This window comes from Corvus hawaiiensis, chromosome 17 (assembly GCF_020740725.1).
Source record: "Corvus hawaiiensis isolate bCorHaw1 chromosome 17, bCorHaw1.pri.cur, whole genome shotgun sequence".
NCBI classification, from domain to species: Eukaryota; Metazoa; Chordata; class Aves; order Passeriformes; family Corvidae; genus Corvus; species Corvus hawaiiensis.
The window spans coordinates 6,299,930-6,314,598 of NC_063229.1; the positions used below are offsets into that span (position 1 = coordinate 6,299,930).

Here is a 14,669-nt window from a genome sequence, read left to right on the forward strand (position 1 = left end):
GGCAACAGAAAGATGCCTTAGCAGGAATGTATATTAAAGTCTCTTTATACTTTTAATAGTGTTTGTAGTTTCACTTGGCTGCGGTACAGGAATGACACATGTCTATTCAAATGGCATTTGCCGTCCTGTTGATGGTTGCTGATATTCTTTATGCCTCTATCCCCTAACTAACTAGACCATGAGTCTGCTGCAGTCACAGCTTTCCAATTTCCTTAAAATGTGCTTTTTTTCCTTGAAATAACTAAACCAGGATTTAAGATTAAGGCAATTTTTCTGTCCTTCCTTCACTAGGTGGTGACCATGTTTGTGTCTGCATGAATCTCTACTAAATGTCCAGTTCTGCAGTGTCCAGAGAGATTATTCTTGCCATGTCTGTTGCTTAAATTGAAGAGTGGGTTCTTCATCTCACTATGCCTTGTACAGTGCAGAACACCTTTGTATTTTTTGGACTAAGAAAAATAAAACCTCTATTAGGAAGAAAACCTGTATTTTGTGCTGTTGGAGCAAGCACCTTATATATTTTACATTAAATCATCCCAGCTTTTACATGCTCAGGTCCATTTTCATTTCTATGCATTTATATCCTGTCTACCAGTGCCTTAACTTTCAAATGGGAAATTATCCTCCAAAAAGCCCAACAGTTTAAGGACAGAAGTGAGACCTGAGGTACAAGGCTTGTAGAGAAGCTGTGTGTAAACTTTACAGACTCAGGAAAAAATGTCAATATCAGCATCTACTTAGTATATTTCAGATAAAATACTGCTTTTGCAATGTCTGAAAACATGGCATAAGCATTTTATTAGATCTACAACTGTAGATCTGACTATAAGGTCTTGTGCTAAATTACCACACGTTCAACAATGCAGGCTCCAGAGAAATTTGGAAAAAAGCCTCTAAGACAAATCCAAAATGAGTCTCTGCTGGTTTGGAATTTTTGCTTTTTTTAAAAATAAATTTTAGTAAGGGATCACTGAAAAGTGCATTGCCTTGAGACTGACATAGAAAAAAATTATAATGCTCTTCTCTCTCATGGAAATCTGGAGCTCTCCAGCAGTTTAAGTCTCTTATTCCTTCCTTTTAAGTTCATAAGAACTTAATCCAAAACTTGTCTGCAACCTAGGACTGACTGCTGACTTGTTAGAGTCTCTGTCCCTATTGATATTAAATGGAGAAAATTGTGCACGAAGTGGATAAAAAGAAAAGATATGTGTCTGTCAAACTAAAATGACAGTATTTGGAGCTGGCAAGAAGTCAGATCTTAGAATAATTTATGTTGGTGAGAAAGCTTAAGGGTCTCAATGCACATAAATTGGCATAAGACTTAAGAAACGCAAATATTTATAAGATTCTCCAATTTAGTAAATGGATTCTTAAAAACTAAGGGCTGAATGCCTCCCCATGTATATAAAGAATGTGGCAGCACTCTGCAGACCTCCGCAGAACATAACATGTAGTGCAAAGCATTTCTGCAGAAAGCTCTTATCTCCTTGATACTCCTCCCATATCTCCTCATGGATGTTGCGAGTCCTTGCTGCAACGCTTTCTATCCAGCCAAGCTGTTCCCTCCATTTCTCCTTCATCTGAAAGTGTGTTTTTCTGCATTTCTAGGTTAAATGTTCTTCTTATGCTGATAGGTGACTGGAGGAATTTTCTGAGTGACTGATAAGAGAGAGATGCCCCTTTTGGGGAGTAGCTAGCACGAGGAGCATTGTACAGCTGAACGGGAATGCTAGAATTTAATGTCTAGTTCTGTCACCAAGGCTCAGCTGTCACCAGTTGTTTACTTATCACGCTATTTTCTGAAGGATAAAATATTCCAAACACAAACAAAGTCATAATTTAAGGAGCAAGAAGGCCTCTGTGGAGCGTCCGCCGCTCTCCGTGCGAAGAGGGGCGTCTCTCTGAAGGTGAAGGCTTCTCCCCAGCCCTCATTAGCTCCGTGCTCGCTGGCAGGGCAGGGGCTGCCGGGCTGGAGCTGCTGACAGGGAGGTGATGGAGTGTCTGCCGGAGCCGTGCGTGGCTACGGGTCAGTGCCTGAAATGTGAGAACAAAATGGGCCCGGGCGCTAATGACTGTCAGGTGCGCGCCAGGGCCTGCGGGGCGGCCGGGAATTAGCGCTTGGCACAGGGCGCGGGGCTCCCGCCTGCCAAGTCAAACACAACCGGGGCCTCGTGTAAATAAACAAGGGCAGAGGGAGCTTTTCCTCACACTGCTTGTGCACGGAGCCCGCGCACACGCGTCCCATCGCCTGCATGCACGGCTCCTCCAGGGCGGGACACCCGGGGAGCTCCCAGCGCCATTGCCCATTTACAGGCCAAGGGACAGAGCCCTCTCCTTGCCAGGGGCTGTTAAATCCCCTGGAGCATCTCTTTCCTCTGCTTCCTTGCCCATGCAGATGCTCACCTTGTAGGGTGTTGCTTTCCTTACCTCAGAAGCCGTCCTCCTGATCTCCCAGGGCGAGTCCCCTTTCAGACATCACCTCCCCTTTTATATTCCCAGCCCTCTCTGATGCACACCAAGATTACATTTCTGCTTTGGCCTGGATTATGTTTTCCAGGCCAATATATTATGCCACTTTCACACTTCCCTCCCTGCCCCATCTGGCTTCCATCCTACCCCCATAAAGATTATTAATATCGCCTGTTTCCAAGCGATTTATTAGCAGGGGCCTAACTGGTGCCATTTCCCATTTTAGTAGAGCACTGAAAATAATCCTGAGGAGTGTGCCCAGCTATAAAAGCGTACTTATACTGTCATATTTGCAGTTTCAAACATGCACCACTTGATAGTCTCAAAAGTGCTGTTTAATTGGGGTTTATGGGTTCTAATTAATTATACTATGTAAAAAAATTACTTGTCCCATTACAGCTCTCTGTGGTTTACTCTGAATAGCAATGTAATTTAGAGATAAATTGTCCTTCTCTATCCCCCTGCTCCCTCTCTTCCAAGCAAGTTCCAGAACAGTTTAATTTTCCTTTAACCCAGCAATGAAGCTGAGAGAAAGCAACATTTTGTTCAGGGGACACAACTTTTCCCCATACCCATAAACAGCTTTAAATGTGACTCGAAATGGTTCCATGTTATTTCTGCTGAATCAGGCTGGTGAAATTATGAATAATCCTGAGGCTTTGCACAGCTCGGGTCTGGGAGGGCTGGGATGTTGCAAAGACTTGAAAAATGATGGCTGCTTTGTGTGCAATGTGGATTATTTCCTCTGATTATACAGAGGCAATAGTGAAGGAAAGTGATACTGAGTGCAGGTTTTTTTGCTGGATGAAGGTCTAGGTTGAGATTTCTCTCCATGAACCTGTAGGAAAACAGTGTGGTAAAGGATCTGCCTGCCTGTATGGCATTTTGGTGTGACAAGCAGCAGAGGAAACCTCTCAAGTTAACTTTCCATTCTCTCTTGCAGAATCATGAAGCCTGGATTACTCAAACAAATTTTGAGGCAGTTTTCTGACTTTTACATGCTTCCTGTAATGACTTTGTGAAAAATGAGCAGCCAAGCAGGTAAACTCGTGGTTGTTTAAAATATACTATTAAATTACATCCCTCAGTGTAATAAATTTGGTCTCATGAGGCAAAACATGAAATATAGGAGAGCTGAATTAGAAAACATTGTATCCTGTGACAAGAGGGGATGGCTTTAAACTGAAAGAGTAAGTTTAGATTGGATATTAGGAAAAAATTCCTCCCTGTGAGGGTGGGGAGGCCCTGGCACAGGGTGCCCAGAGAAGCTGTGGCTGCCCCTGGATCCCTGGAAGTGTCCAAGACCAGGTTGGACAGGGCTTGGAGCAAAGTGGGATAGTGAAAGGCGTCTCTGCCCATGGCAGGGGTTGAAATAAGAGGATCTTTAAGGTCTCTTCCACCCCAAACCATTCTGCGATTGTATGACTTTATCTGGAAACTTCATTAGGGAGTCAGAATGTTAATTAATGAAAAAAGACAGGGCAAAGAAACCTTTTTAATTTGCCTTTTACAGGCAAGTGCTACTTATTTTAGAAATTTCATGTCATTTCAAACTTTTGTGTGTGACAGATACCTCCAAAATTATACCCCCAGCCCTAGGAAGGGAACTTGGTGACCTCTCCATGTCCCTGCTATTACTCTTAGCACTAAAAGGTTATGATTCCTAATGTGACTGCACAAATGAGTGTTCACTGGATCAAAAAGTTTGTTAGTCAAGCTTCACTAATTTGCTTATTTTATAAAATTAATAACCAACATGTCAGTTGCTGGAAACTTGGATCATCCTGGGTGTCCAGATCAGTCTGGTTCATGTGCTGGAGCAGAAGCTGTGAGAACTGCCAAATGAAGAACAAAAAAAAAAGGAAAAAAGAATCACAGTCACACACATTACTTATCAATCTGAAAAGTAACAAGATTTATACTTTATATATAAGAATTTTTTTTTTTAAAGTAATCCTCTTGTGCAGTAAAATCAGTTAAAAGAAATTTTAGTGCATATATCTAGTTGGTTATATTGAGAATAACTACAGCCTGCAGTGTTTCATGGAATGAGTTAACAAAACAGAGCCCAAACCTGAATAAACCTGAAAATCTCTGGGCAGTGTTTGGATAAGTCCAAACAAACCTGAATATCTTGGTGTTTGTACAGTGTTTATATTTGCTTTTATATGGCTTTTACTGCCTCAGAAAGCCATTTATGGAGAGGAAACAATGTGAAACCTGCTCTTCTCATGTGATTTTCATCATCCAGAGATTTAAATAAGTGGGATCTGCTCTTTTCGTGCTATTCTGTCCCCATAAATTACTCCTGGAGGCATTAAAAGGGCTTGTGAAAAACACAGTAATAAATAGCCAGAGCACAAATACAAATGTTGCAAACTGCTCATGCTGCTGTGGCAGCAGCTCTGCTGTGAATTTATTGAGCAAAACTGATGAGGGACCTCCGTACCTGTGTCAGCTCTGCTCTGTGTGGAGCCTCATTTTACACCGCTGAAACCCATGCTAAAAATCCTTTTTTTATGGGATGACTTTTATAACAGCATTGTGATTGCTCAGGAGCTGACTGGGTTACTCTGGTTATTCCAGAAGAGCAGAGGATTAAGGAAAATGAGGGGAGAAAGGAAATATCAGCTGCAAAAGGATTTTGTAGCCCACGCCACCTGCAGCAGCTCCCTGCCCTGGGTGGACCGTGCCTCTCTGGGCAGGGACAGCGAGGTTGTGTAACAGAGGAGAGCTCTGCCAGGTCCTTTCTCCTGACACATCCCAGACCACAAGTATGGCCCCTACATCTGAGGGAGAGGAGCAGCAGGGGCACGTGTGAGTCATGGCCCTCATGACAGGGGAATTCCTTGCTGGCTGCTGGCAGCTGCCACGCTGAGCGGTTTCCACTCCCCGAGCATTACGGAAAGAGCCCTTCTGAGCTGAGTGCTGAATTCTGATTTCTCACCTCCCTTCAAAATAGAAGATCCTGACATAGGGGTTTTTTTGATTAAACAGTTCTCATGACTGTTCCTTTGAGAACTGGGAGAAGCCCAGATTCACACAAGCCCCAGCGTATCCTTCAAAAGGTGACTGAGTCAAATTGCCTGTCCCCTTGATAAGAAAACGATGAACAAAATATTAATCAGCAAAACTGCCAGGTTGTCTAACTTTCTATGGCATTTAATTAATGCAAACCCTGGTTTCATCTCTTAAAAGCCCCCTTGATCTGCCCACAAGTGTGTATTCTGTGCTGGGAGCTGAGGCGGGCTGGTTCTGCCTGCTGCAGTCACTGCGTCTGCATGGGAAGCTCAGAGCTGCTGCTCCTTCTTACACAAGTTGGTGGTCAGTCCTTTAGGTTAAAAAAGTTCAGATTCGGGTCTTCTTTCATGAGTGTATGAAATGAGACAGACCTGTGCGTGAGGAAAGAGCAGAGCTCCACTCCTCACTCTGCTCTAATAGGGAGAGACAGTAAAAGTACCTGGAAAATGAGGATACATTCCTGAGTATCACTGTATTGAAAATAACACATAGCACACTTAATAAGTTTTTTATTGCAAAATGTAGATGCTACTGCAGTGGTATTTTTGAAATAGCTGGTGGCGTACCTGTAACTAGGATTGCTTGAAACTTTCCAGGCTACTTTATTTCCTTGTAATTCTGTCAAGCTCCAAATACTCACATTAAAATTTCCAGTGCTGGTATCAGCTCTGGTTGATTTACTTAGAACAGTTTCAACCCAACGCAAATAAAATTTTAAGGGAATTTGGAAGTTTGAGGCAAGGGAGGCATAGGTGTTCTCTCAATTCAGAATGAAATGAAATTATGAAATAACTGAATTTCCTGAATACTGGAAATTTGGAGCTCTGCTTCTACATACTCCTTCAGCAGGGAATGTTATAAAATACAAGTGGTTCTGATTTACCCAGGCACATGTATCCTGATTTCCTGAAAGACACAGTCAGAAGGCTGAACTGAAATCTATTGGGAAGATTTTTGTTCACCTTTAATTTTAAATAGAAAACTTTATAATCATTTGGGCATAATATACCATGCCAGGTACCTTTTGCAGTCTTTGGCAAATTTTGACTGATTTTGAATCAGGAACAAGAGTATAAGTATACATGAGTTTATATTATTACACATATATAATAACATTTTTATCCTATATATTATATTTATCATATATAAAATACATTCATATTTTAGTTTAAAATTGCATTTGTATATAAAATTTATATTTTATATATATATATACCTATGTATAAGGGGGACTGTTCTCCTTGAAAAGCTTATTATTTAGAAATGGGTATCGGGAAATCATGAAATTAGGGTTTCCTGCAAAGTGTTTATTTGGCTTCCCTTTGTACCTGTGCTTGGTCTAGTCTTTAATTACTTGACCATGTGCTATATTCAGCAGTGCACCCTGGTCTAATTCACTTCAGAAGGTGGAGCAGCTCAGGACATGAGTCAGAGCCGGGGAGAGCAGGAGGCTGATGCCTGACGGACTTTGCCTGTATTTGCTGTGGAAGCAGGGAGAGCTTAGTAAAAGGCAGAGAATTGAAAAGAAAATGTGAGATCTCATGGTTCAAGCATCTGAATCCTGCAAAACTTTCATCCAGTCTCAGAGAAGTCAATTTGAACTAAATTCTTCCCAACTGGCTATTAATTTTATTTTGCTTCCTGCGTTTCCATTTGCAGAGTACACTGCCTGTGCTATTTCTCCTGACATATGAAGCTGTACAACGTTAAACATTCTGAGAAATCAATTCCCAGACATCTCAGTTTGGGGACCCATCTCTAGCAGAATGTTTTGACCTGAATCTCTTTGTGTTTCAGTTTCCCATCTGTTAAACAAGAATAATAATATCCTCTCGTCTTACAGGGTGTTGTTAGGAGAAATGAGGGTTGTGAAGCACTCATATGCCATACTGATAAGAGCCCTAGAAAAACACACAAGAAAATTAGCAATTGTGTCTTGCAAGCAGGTTTGGAGTAGTATGTGGTAAATGAGGCCTCAAGCCGCATGCTGAATAATGACACTGAAACAAAATATTGAATATCTGCTCATTAAGTGAACACTGTCCATCCTGAGGTAGAATCTGGAAAACAAGGCATAATTCTATATTTAAAGAGTGACTCATAATGCAGATGAATAGGGGTTTATGGTTAACCTTAGTTCTGACGTTTCGATCACTTGGGTTTGCAGATCTAATGGGTGCATGTGCAAAAGGATACCTGTGCCTAAAAAGATACAAAATCTGAGTTCAAAAATGCTTGTTGTTCAATGAAATATGCAGGATCTTCATTCTGGTCTCTGCAAAGGAAATGTTTCCTGGTGCCTGGTGGGTTTTGGAAAGACACTGCAGCTCTCCTGTTTGGGAAAGAATTTTCAAGCAAATGTTAAAGTGTAGCTTGTTACCTCTCCTTTGTTTTTAAATGATGAGAAAAGCTTTACAGCTGGGAAGGCTGGTAGTGGAAATAGTTTTGAGATTAATGCTTGGATTCTTGCACACACCTGGATGGGCTCCTGCAAAATTTGCATGGGGAATTACAGCACGTTCTGTTATTAATACTTCTTCCTATGGCTTGTGGAAAAGGGAACTCCTAAGTTCTGTAGCAATCAATTGCAGAGCTTCCACGGAGCTAGACAGAGTACTTATTAAAGATCCAAGAATATTTTGGCAGAATAACAGAAAGGTATTAATTGGCTATGGATAAATTCTGTCTGGAAGGTAAATGAAGGGGTTTTTAACCATCATAGCAAAAGGATTCTTGAGTACCTTCCCTTTGGGAGGAGACATGGAGTTTCCTTTTTTCCCTCAGAAGATGTCTGGTAAAAATACAGAATGGGTTTGCAGAGCTGAAGATCTGTATGAGGGCAAATAGGGCTTAAGACCCTAAGAAATCTTTTTCTGGTCTCATATCTGGTATTTCTTATCGCTAAAAGCAGTCCTCACAAGGTTGACATTTATTTTCTCCACACGGGAGAAACTGACTCCTGGAGGGATGAAAGAATAAATCCAATCTCCTCAGCTTCATTAATGAGGACTCATGAGCAGAGCAAGGAATCAGAAAGACATCTTTCCAAATGAGACAGGTACTAGGTATGAAGGAGTAAAGTGCTCTGCCTTCTTGTGCCCCTCTACAAACCCTTCTCTGCTTTCTGAAGGATGGAGATCCCCATGGAAGAGGGATCCAGCATGATGCAGTGGTAGATGCTGTCTGTACCCCAGCGTTTGGTCTCCTCTTCCTTATTCTCTGCTGTTTGCAAAGTAGGCCTGAATTGGCATTGCTGATAAAGACTCCTTCCCTGACACAAAGAAGAGAGGAACAATTCCAGGCCACTTTGTAAGTCACTGGGAACAAAACATAGCTGCCCCTGCACCTTGTGAGGGGTGTACAGTGTGTCTGATTGCTTAGCCATCAGCAGGAGGCAGCTTAGGGTGAACCATTCCTGCTGCTTTGCCGCTATTAAGATCCAGCAGTACCTTGATGTTTCCTCACTGGCAATAATTTGCAGGATTAAACACTTCAGGCCACTCTAAAATTAGTTCCAGGAGGCATTTTTCGCTTTCATTTCAGAGCTCTTGTGAGCCTTTCCTACACTGTAAGCCTGCTACAGCTAATTACCTGATGGTTACAGTGCTCCAGAAGATTTCAAATATCTGTCTTTTCCACTGCTCTAAAGACCCAAGTGGGGTTACAGCACAGAACTTGTACCAGGAGTGTTTGCCAAACACTGTAACGAGCTCAGACAGCTTCGTGAGATGGGCAAATAAACCACTGCAAACAAAATTACCTTCGTCCACTGTCTCCATCCAAGATTCAAAGCAAACTTATTTTTGCACCTTTAAAAACATCTCAGAGAGCCACTGAAAGTAATGCTTTTATGTCTTGAGCCTCTCCATCTCTCTGACCTATTGGATAGGCTCCAGAATCACAGTACACATTTTCAGCCTCTAGTGCTGTGGTTTAAGAGTTTGCGAGGAATATTTGGTATTTTACTTTGAGAACACCTGAAGTGCATGGTGCTTCTGTTTGTCCAATGCAGGCATGTCACTGTCAGAGCCAGAGGTAGAATAATTTTTGGAGAAGTGAGAAATCTTATCACAGCAGAAAAAAAAAAAAAAAAAAAAGGACAGCTGGAAGAAGGCCCTCTGCAGAAATCCATTGGCAGCAGAAGATACAGATTTCTTGAAGATACAGTTCACTCTGCTTGGTGTTTCTGGCCACTCTTTTTGGCCCATGCTGACTATGGCCATGTCATCATCCTTTCTATTTTCTTCCCACCCTTCCCTGGCCCCCTTGAGATGTTTCACTCTCTGAATATGTGTCATGTACAAAAATCTTACTCTCCTGACCACAGCAGAAATCCAGAGGGGTTTGTTTCTTTACTTGTGATTTCAAAGGCTGACTTTTTTCCACTTGGCACCATGCCCCAAAAGAAATTATCTTCCTCTTGTACTTCTCCCAGTCATCACTGCTGTTAGGATCATTTAAAACCTGCTTGCTTATTGCTTCTGAGGCATCAAGGCAGGCCCAGCTTCATCCACCAGTTCCCAGCCTTAATTTTTGAGTTTGGTGTTCATGTTGTTAAACTGACTGCAATTTAAAACCCATTTCATGCAGCCAGGACCAGAAACAGATATTTTTACTCTTTGGGCCATCAGCCAACAAACTGAAGTTGTTCCTTCATTTACTCTGAATAAAAGATGTCCATCACCTTCAGGGAGGCACTTGGAGAAGCTGCCCACCACAGTAGCTCAGTGTTTTGTCAGCCATTGCTGGGAGCCTCCAGCACATCTCACTACCTCTAGTCATGTTTTTTTACCATAGTGGCCTAATGTGAAACAAATTTTAAGTGCCAAGTCCCAGTAGCAGGGCTTGGCTGTTTCAATATGATTTTCACTTGGAAATGATGTTTGAAAACTGGGTTCTGAGAGCGAGACCCAGCTCCCTTTGAAGCCAACAGGAGTTTCAGCCTCCACTTCCACAGCCCAAGGGTTGGGCTCTTTGTTCTTTTGTATAGTGCAGTTTGTGAGTAATTCCTATGATCCAAGTGACAGGCTGGATTTTCTAACATGTTTCCAAACTGTGCTTCTTCTGAGACCAGATTCCTGTACTGCCTCTCCCAAAATAAGGAGCATGGATGGAGGAAATCCGTTCAAACTGAGTAAACAGCTCGTGAGGGTAGGCCAGCAGGATTCATTCATGCTCATTCAGCCCAGGCTGGCTGGTTTGATTCCAGTTGGAGCACTCTCTTCATTACAGGCCCCCTGGGGAATGTTAATCTGTACAGTATAAACATTTATAAACATCTACTAAATCATTACACTTCAGCTGCCCCATAAACACTCCTGAATGCTTTCCTTAGGCAGCATTGGTTGGGTAATGTGTGGCTTTTTGGAATGAGTTTACGGGTGTTTGGCGCTGGTAGAAATATGGGGAGAGGGCATGGGAGGTTAAATAACATTGTTTAAGCTCCATGTCTTTTTTAGGATAGAGACAGAAGCGGATTGTGATGAATTAAGGTGGGCCTGGCTGGTAGATGCTGAGGACAAGCCCAGGTTGTAGAGGGGCTAAGACAGCCTGTCAGCTTTGCACACTGGATTTTAGTGATGCTGTTGCCAGGAACATCACAAAATGCACTTCTCACCAGTCCACTTGACATTTCCGGGCCAGGCAATACGTCATTATTCATCTATAACTGCAACAGAAAGTGCCTCTGAAAGAACTGCCTGATGCAAGGGAAAAGTGTAGACATAACTTCAGAAAACTGAGCCAGAACTAACATAACGCCCAGAACTGCAATCAGCTGGGCTGCAGGCCCAGGGCTCACTTGTATGTGTTTACAGGACAGATAAGTATATATATGTACTGGCAAAAATAAGTATGTTTGTGACCCAAAATGAACATATATATATTTGTGAAGTGAACAGGAATCAGTTTCAAATGCACACCTAGCAAAGCAAGCCTTGAACTCTGTAAAGCTGAACTTCTCAATTTTTTTTGTGATCTGTTCCCTAACCTGAAGGTGCTGGCATGACTGAGCATTCCCAGGACTGGGGTCAGAGTGATTCCCTCCCCACCTGTAGAAGTTGTATTGAATATAGAAATAGTAAGTAAAAAGCAAACAAACTAGCCAAGCCTTCCCATTATCAAATGGGTAAAGGAAAATTCCCTCAATTATTATTTTTGCTTGTTTGCAGAGGTCCGGAAAAGCTGGCAACTGATAGAGGTGTCATTAATTACCGTGAAGATTGTGTTCAAGTAATGTAACCTGAGCAGAAGTTAAACATGTTGTATGTGAGAGAGTGGTGTTTACTGACAGCCTGATGAGTAAGTAACAGCTTGATTTCTAAAAAGCGTCTTAGAGAAAATGATTTAATTGGCTATAATTATATCATATCCTACACTTGAGTGAATATGCCTGTGTGCACAGATCTGGTTTACTTGTACGTGTTACAGGTATGTGGCTGGGCACAATGGCTCATCTGCAGGAGCTGCTAACAAGAGCCTCCCTTTCCATCTCCTCCCTCTTGCGTTCATAACACACAGCCACTGCCTTCCAGATAGGACTACACCTATTTGTGAAATGAGAGCACAGAAAACAAGATTTTTTTTTTCCCTAAGTGGACCTAGATGCACAATGCATCCTTTTCAGAGCCCCAGGGCCATGGAACAGTGGCTGTGACATCTGCAGACTATGGCCCACTCTGCCCTGACCTGCTCGGACCCCAGCATCAGGCCAAAAATACCTTGCAAGGAAATGGGACAAGAAAAATAGTTTTATTATTTAAGTTTACCAAAACCTCCCTAAAACATGAAATCAAACCATAGCCATCATAGGCTAAAGGTGACTTTACCATATCTGCACTTCCAGCTTGCAAATCTCCCTATGTGTGTGTACATATCTCATCAGTAGTAGAGGGTGATTTTCCCACAGCTTTTCTGTGGCATGTAATGAGGTGAGTAATTTAAAATCTTCTGCGTATGGTCAAGGTTTGAGCTCACGGAAAGCATTACACATTATTAGTTTCAATTGGTCTTTTAACATCCCTCTTAAAGGGTCAATAAATGAGATTGCCTAGAGGTAAAGCCGTTGTTATCATGTGTAGGGTTACAGTCACAGCTGGAGGGCACGGGCAGGGACAGGCTGTCTGTCTGCCTGTGTAGGAGACTTCAGTCACCAGTCAGGGTTCTATTAATTTTATAGTGCCTTAAATTCATATTGTAATTATGAGAAATAAGCAGAGAGAAAGAGAGATCTCCTTTTAATATGTTTTTAAAAATCTGGAGCCTATTACCCCACTTAATTCCAATTATATTACAGCTGGACTTTTATCTCCATACCCTGCAAATAAACTCAGGCCAAGGTAACTGGGATATACGCTTCTAACTCAAAAACAGGAGCCTGTGGGCAGTAGACAGAAGAGACCAGAGGAACCAGCGTTAAGCCTCAGGAGTGTCACATTATGAATTTTAGGTTTTCTTTTTTAAATATCTGGGCTGAAATTTGGTGGCTTAATTCAAAAGCAAAACTGAATTCAGTAGTCTCACACAAGCCCCTAGTGGAAATCATTTATCCACTTGGAAAGATCACCATATGTTTTACCATGATGAGGTCTTTGATAGCAAAATAAGGCTTGGAATATCCTTAGCAAGGATGACTGGGAGATAGAAGCTTTTAAAAGTGAAGGGTGATGTACATCATTTCACTGCTGCCTGGGGTGAAGTATGATACAGTACAGCAATTGCATAGATGTGGGGAACCCAAAGCTGAAAAAGTGATAGAATTTGCCTAGTGGCTTGATTAGTATTTACTGAAATGTTCTCAAAGTCTGAAACTATGTTATTTGGATACTTCAGCTCTGGTCTAAGTGCACAGAAAGGAAAGCTCGCACAACATGGTTACTATAGAGGCTTTTCCATTGTGTTAAAAAATACTAGAAGAGGGGACTGCAAACATCACTTTATAGGACAGTGATGAGACTTACAGGATAAGTCTTAGGATATCAAGAACTCAAGGTGTTTTGCAGGCACAAGGCTGGTGCTTCCAGCCATGCTTATACTGCCCAGTGACCAAGACTTTCAGTGGCGTGTCTCAGTGGGTGTTTACTTGGGCATTTAAGATGACTGGTGTAATGTAAACTTCATTAGAGCCATTTAATATTCGCTGGGCATGATCTACTGCAGCCTTTGCCCGTATTTCTTCATAGCCCTGAGGGGTGGGATAGTGGTGGTGGGCACTGTTAGTTTAGAGGACTGAACACCAGCTGCTTAAAACCAGTTTGTCTCAGGCCCCTCTGCAGTGAGGCTGCGAGAAGGTGCTCTGTGTAAACCTCAAGCTCTTTTCTTCCAGCTGTGAGTAAAGAATGGGATGTACTGCAGCACCTTCAGTCTCAGGTCTGGGATGGGACACTTTTTGTTGGCTTGGCATGTGATGAGAGCTGTCCCCGGGCAGCCACACAGTCTCCAGGGAGAAATGTGTGCCCTTTGGTGCCACTCCTGCCCTCTGCTCCTCTTTCCAGACTTCTGGGTTTCCCTTGACTAACCTTGTCCTTGTGAGCACACTTAAATCAGCACTTTCTTCTCTTTTTTTCCTCAAATATAAATGCCATTAAATGCTCACTGGAGGCACTGTTGTCATCCTGGGTGAGTAACTGTGCCCACATAGCTGATTCTTATGCTGTTCCCATCAAATTGAGGACCCAAAACATGAAATTTTTATCCAAAAAAATCAGTCTCCATTTTCCCAATCCGTCTCCAGTCTTGCCTGCAAAGGGAAATCTGGGAGTGCCTTTCACAAAGATATTGACCAAATGACTTCCAATAGCAAATGGGCATATGGGAAATTAAAGATGGTTCATGAACAGCCAGAAACTGGGAAAAGAGGCAAGGTCAGCTGAAGAGAGCCTTATAATTTAGTTCCTGCTGCAGAGACAGATAAGTTGTACGTAGTCCTTAGGTTGACCCAGTGCATAAAAACAAATCATGCAGCCAGCTTTAGAGATAAGCACGGCTTCAGAGTTCCCTGGACAGTGTTTTCCAACACTAATGTACAGTCCAACCCAGGGACTTCAACCAAAGGAACAGATTTGACTGTGGAAATAGTTCTGCTTCCTCCTTTCCTTGCAGTGTAAGTTTGTGCAGAGGGAAAAGCCTACTCTTAAAAGATTAATGCTGTTAGTGTGATTTTGCTAAGTTGTTGTGTCTGT

The 14,669-nt window shown here is 42.2% G+C and overlaps 1 long non-coding RNA gene across 10 annotated transcripts in view; it reads left to right on the top strand.

Annotated features, from left to right (window-relative positions):
* Positions 1 to 14,669, top strand: part of LOC125334804 — a 116,272-nt gene that overhangs the window by 51,953 nt on the left and 49,650 nt on the right. For all 10 annotated transcript variants that reach the window (XR_007207241.1, XR_007207240.1, XR_007207242.1 and 7 more), the window contains 3 exons: positions 3,413 to 3,510; positions 11,486 to 11,569; positions 11,661 to 11,790. This is a non-coding gene — a long non-coding RNA (uncharacterized LOC125334804). The remainder of the gene's footprint in view (positions 1 to 3,412; positions 3,511 to 11,485; positions 11,570 to 11,660; positions 11,791 to 14,669) is intronic.